The sequence below is a fragment of the Carlito syrichta genome, unplaced genomic scaffold (genome assembly GCF_000164805.1).
Source record: "Carlito syrichta isolate Samal-C Ts95f unplaced genomic scaffold, Tarsius_syrichta-2.0.1 Scaffold153679, whole genome shotgun sequence".
Taxonomy (NCBI): domain Eukaryota; kingdom Metazoa; phylum Chordata; class Mammalia; order Primates; family Tarsiidae; genus Carlito; species Carlito syrichta.
The window spans coordinates 322787-328025 of record NW_007097775.1 but is presented as its reverse complement, the minus strand read 5'-3'; the positions used below and the strand labels follow the sequence as shown (position 1 = coordinate 328025).

General features: G+C 43.4%; 1 protein-coding gene across 3 annotated transcripts in view; it reads right to left on the bottom strand.

The window, feature by feature from the left end:
* CFAP97 (cilia and flagella associated protein 97) overlaps window positions 1-5239 on the bottom strand; it is a 42842-nt gene that overhangs the window by 37394 nt on the left and 209 nt on the right. The gene's annotated exons all lie outside the window — the stretch shown is intronic.

Sequence of the window (5239 nt, the reverse complement as noted above, 5' to 3'; positions counted from 1 at the left end):
AAAAAAAAAAAAAAAAAAAAAAAGATGAGGGCAGAGGCCTGTGCTCATGGGTCATCACAAACCTAAAGAATATGACTGATTATTAACAATTCAATTCTGCCTACCTAAGTTCACAAAGAAAAGCAAAATAAATCAAAATAGCCACCAAATAGTGAATAGGTCTTCTAAAATCATCATTAAAGCCCAAAAACATACCCTTTTTTAAAACAGATAATTCACCTTTTAAAGCAAAATATCAAGGACTGGTATAAAAAGAGTCATAATGTATGTATGTTTCTTTGCCTTCTCAATTTGTTACATGGTAATGAATATCTTTGCAATTGTTTTGTGAGTTTCTTAAAATTTCAAAAGCAAATGATTTCATAGCATAATCCAGAGCAATATTATTTTATAAACTGTAGGTCATATCCCAATGTAAAATCAATTCAGTAGGTCATGCCAATTGTCAAACTGAAGAAAGAAGTGAAATACAGCCTAACACTCAAAAGCATGTTACCCATTGTAAGAGTAAGTAATGAGCCAGGCTTGGTAGCTGACACATGTAATCCCAGCTCTTTGGGAGGCAGAGGCAAGAGGACTGCCTGAGCCCACAGGTTCGAATGAGACCAGCCTGGGAAACTTGGCCAGTCCTCGTTTCTACAATAAATAAAAAAATTAGCCGGATGTGGCGTCCCCTAACAGTAGTATCAACTACTTGGAAGGCTGAGGCAGAAGGATCACCTGAACCCAGCAGGCTGAGGCTGCAGTGGCCATGAACATGCCACTGCACTCCAGCCTAGGTGAAGAATGAGACTCTGACTCAAAAAAAAAAAAAAGAGTAATGGTTCATGACAGTTTTGTTTCTATTACTTAAATGCATTATGTGTACTAAGTTACTGTAAAACCTATATTTTTTTTTCAGGCAATCCACTCGCCTCGGCCTCCCAAAGTGCTGAGACTACAAGCTGAGCCACCGAGCCCGGCCTGTAAAACCTATTTCTTACTAAGGATCTTAGCCAAGGGTTTGAAATGCCACTGGTCTATGAAAAGGAGAAGCTGTCATCAAAAGGAAATGTCCAGGTCAGGCACAGTGGCTCACGCCTATAATCCCAGCACTGCCTGAGCCCCGGGGTTCAAGACCAGCCTGGGCAACTTGGTGAGACTTCATCTCTAAAATAAATCAAAAAATTGGCCAGGTGTGGTGGCGTGTGCCTATGGCCCCAGCTACTTGGAAGGCTGAGGTGGAAGGATCATCTGAGCCCAGCAAGTTGAGGCTGCAGTGGCCATGAATATGCCTTTTAAGGAAATAAAATAAATAAAATTATTAGCGTAAGTAATTCTCACTTGTATTGGTATCATACACTATTCCAAACGTATGGAGTACTTACTATATGCTAGTGGCCATGAATATGCCTTTTAAGGAAATAAAATTATTAGCATAAGTAATTCTCACTTGTATTAGTATCATACACTATTCCAAATGTATGGAGTACTTACTACATGCTAGCACTGCTCTAAGTGCAATTTGAAGAGGTGTTATCACCAACGAGGAAATGAAAGTAGAGCAAGAGCTTTCCCAGTCACACAGCTAGCATGTGGCACCACCAGAATTCTAAAGCGGGCATGCAGTAAGGATCATGTTATTAACGAACTGCTGTGCTATTCTGCTTTTCAGTGTGGTCTTCCCCTAAGATTAGAAACTGGGACTTTCTGTTTGTTTGGTTGGGTTTTTTTTTTTGAGTTGGAGTCTCCCTTTGTCGCCCAGGGTGGAGTGCAGTGACACGCTCACAGCCACTGCAGCCTCGACCTGCTGGCTCCGGCGATCCTTCCGCCTCAGCCTTCCAAGTAGCTGGAACTACAGACGCGCGCCACCACACCCGGCTAGTTTTTGTGATCTGTTGTAGAGACGAGGTCTCATCAAGTTGCCCAGGCTGGTCTCGAACCCCCAGGCTCAGGCAATCCTCTTGCTTTGGGCTCCCAAAGTACCAGGTTGAGCCACTGCGCCCAGCCTTGTTTGTTTTTACACACCATGATATCAATGACTTTTCTGATGACAAGCCGGGCAAGATAAAAAGACCCTACTATCATGAGAATTTTTTAAAGAAACCTATCTAAGCAATATGGCTTTAGGAACAGTTTGTTGCTAAAATGGATGGTTTGCACAGTTGAAATTGGAGACACATTCCAGTGCTTGCAACACATTTTGCTGGATGTATTTTCCATGTAGCAGTTTTCCTCTAACAAGTAAACTGGAACGAATCTCAAAAGTACCACAGATTAACCAGTAGTCCTGGTAAATTAAAAAGTGTTTCCCAGGCAAGGTGGCTCACATCTGTAATACCAGCACTTTGGGAGGCGGAGACCAGAGGACTGCCTAAACTTAGGGGCTCGAGACCAGCCTGAGTAACATGGCGAGAACTCGTCTCTACCATAAATCAAAATATGAGACGGGTGTGGTGGCACATGCCTGTAGTTCCAGCCACTTGGAAGGCTTACATGGAAAGATGACCTGAGCCCTGAGCCCAGCAGGTCGAGGCTGTGGTGGCCGTGAGCTTGCCACAGCACTCCAGATCCTGGATGAGTGAGACTCCAACTCAAAAAAAAAGAAAAAAGAAAAAAGAAAAAAAAAGGGTTTCCCTAGGTAAAAATAATTTAGAACTACGAATTAACTAGTGATTCTCCCTATCCCAATCTGAGCTTGTGACCAAACTCTCTTTCCAAAGAGAATAGTGATCCCCAAAGGTATTTCTGAAAAGGAGAGTGATAATTCTGAGAAGTTACAAAACTTGAAATGTTTCCAGCACGTCTCCTCTTTTTTTTAGTATGACATAACAGAATTTCTGTTAGTGATCTCTGATAACCTTAAATAAGGTCTGTCTAAAGCTCCTTCTGATGGTGCATGGCACATAAGAAGTGTTGAGGTTAAACTGAGTGTGGTGGCTCACGCCTGTAATTTTAGCACTTTGGGAGGAGGAGGCGAGAGGATTACCTGAGGCCAGGGGTTCAAGACCAGCCTGATCAACTTGGCCAGTCCTCGTCTCTACAATAAATCAGAAACTTAGCCAGGCGTGGTGGCACGCACCTGTAGTTCCAGCTATTTGGAATGCTGAGGAGGAAGGATTGCCTGAGTCCATCAGGTCAAGGCTGCGGTGGCCATGAGCACTCCAGCCTGGGTGACAGACACTCCTACTCAAAAAAAAAGAAATGTTGAAGTTAATCCTCTTCTCAATCCCATCCTCAAACAGTTTCTCTATAGTCCCAAAAGAAAAAGATTTTATACCCCCTGCTGTAAGAATGATGAAACTAAGGCCTAGCAAAGTCAAGTCATGAGACCAATATTCATTCTTAGTGTGCGGTAAGTTTGCTTTTTATGGCTTCAAGGTTTATCAAACTTGTGAATAAAGAAGACTGAGATGGACAGTGGAAGTACCCAAGATCACACAGCTAGAAAGTTGTCAGGAACTCAGGCTGTCTGATAGCCTGTAGTTCTAGCAATACTTGGAAGGCTGAGGTGGAAGGATCACCTGAGCCTTATAGCAGGTCAAGGCTGCAGTGGCACTGAGCATGCCACTGTACTCTAGCATGGGTGACAGTGAGACTCCAACTCAAAAAAACAAAAACCAAAAAACAAATTGCCACAACTTTCAGTAACCACCACCCCATCAGTCAGCTATCTCCATCAAGGCAAGACCCTGCACCAGCAAAAGAATTACAACTCCTTGAAGAATTACATTGCCATTAGTATTTTTTTTTGCAATAAATTATGTTTTAGTTAAGGTATGCACATTTATTTAAAAGACATGCTGGCTGCTGGATTACCCAGCATTTTGGGAGGTCGAGGCAAGTGGATTGCCTGAACCCACAGGTTCTAAACCAGTCAGGGCACCTTGGCAAGATCTCATCTCTACAATAAACAAAAAAATTAGCTAGGCGAGTAGCATGCGCCTGTAGTTCCAGCTACTTGGAAAGCAGAGGCACAAGGATTGCCAGAGCCCAGCAGGTCAATGCTGGGGTGTCTGTGCGTGTGCCACTGCACTCCAGCCTCGTCGACAGAGTAAGACTTCAAATCAGAAAAAAAAAAGACCTATTATTGCACATTTAATAAACTACAGTATAGTATAAACGTAACTTTTATATGCATAGGGAAACAAAAAAACTCGTGTGATTCCCTTTATTGTGATATTCAGTTTGTTGTGGTGGCCTGCAATGTCTCCAGGGTATGCCTGTATTTACCTTCCTACAGTTTGCAACCCCTAGAGGCCTCAGGCCTCAATCTGTTTCTTTTGGCTTGTCATGTCATGTCTCCACAACTTAAAAAAAAACTGTATAGGAACTTTTGGCCTTATCCACTTCTTTTCTAAGAAAGCCCTGTGATATGTGAAAATTAACATCAAATAAAATTTGTATGCCTTTTCTCCACTTATCAGTTTAATTTCCAGAGGCCCAACTGCAGAACCCAAGAGAGTTTTTTTTCCTTGTCCCTTACACTTGTCTCCTTACTAGGATGGAGAGCTCCTAAACCAGCATGTGCGTGTGCCATTGCGCTCCAGCCTCGTCAATGGAGTAAGACTTCAAATCAGAAAAAAAAAAGACCTATTATTGCACACTTAATAGACTACAGTATAGTATAAACATAACTTTTATATGCACTGGGAAACAAAAAAACTTGGCCTTCCCCATCTTTTTATATTCCCAGAGCCTAAAGGAGGACCTGACAGTCATCACTCAATGTTTATTTGACAGAGGAGACTGCAGTTAGGAGAAAGACAGAGCCCTGGTTCTGCTCTTTGCTAACTAGGTAGGCAGAAGAATCATCTCTTTTTCCAGCCTAGTTTCCTTGATTTTTCCTCACCCTCTTCCCAAACCCTCCAGTAAACACACCAGAACTATGCCTTCGACCTGCATTTCCAAGAAAAATGGTGGCTTAATAAGGTAGTTAAGGGTCTCTTTATAACACATTGGGAAAGTATAAAATCAAAGATAGTCCATCCGATCATAACCACCCTGTGGCGCTCAATCAAGACCCGTTTTTGGAGCCGGGTGCCCGCGGTGCACGTCAGTAATCGCGGCACTTTGGGAGGCCGAGGCGAGAGGACTGCCTGAGGCCAGGAGTTCCAGGAGACCAGCCTGGGCAACTTGACGAGCCCTCACCTCTGCAACAAATCAAACATTAGCCTGGGGGTGGCGGCGCGCGTCTGTACTTCCAGCTGCTCGGCTGCTCGGCTGCGGTAGCGGGGATTGTGCCACCGCACCCCAGCCC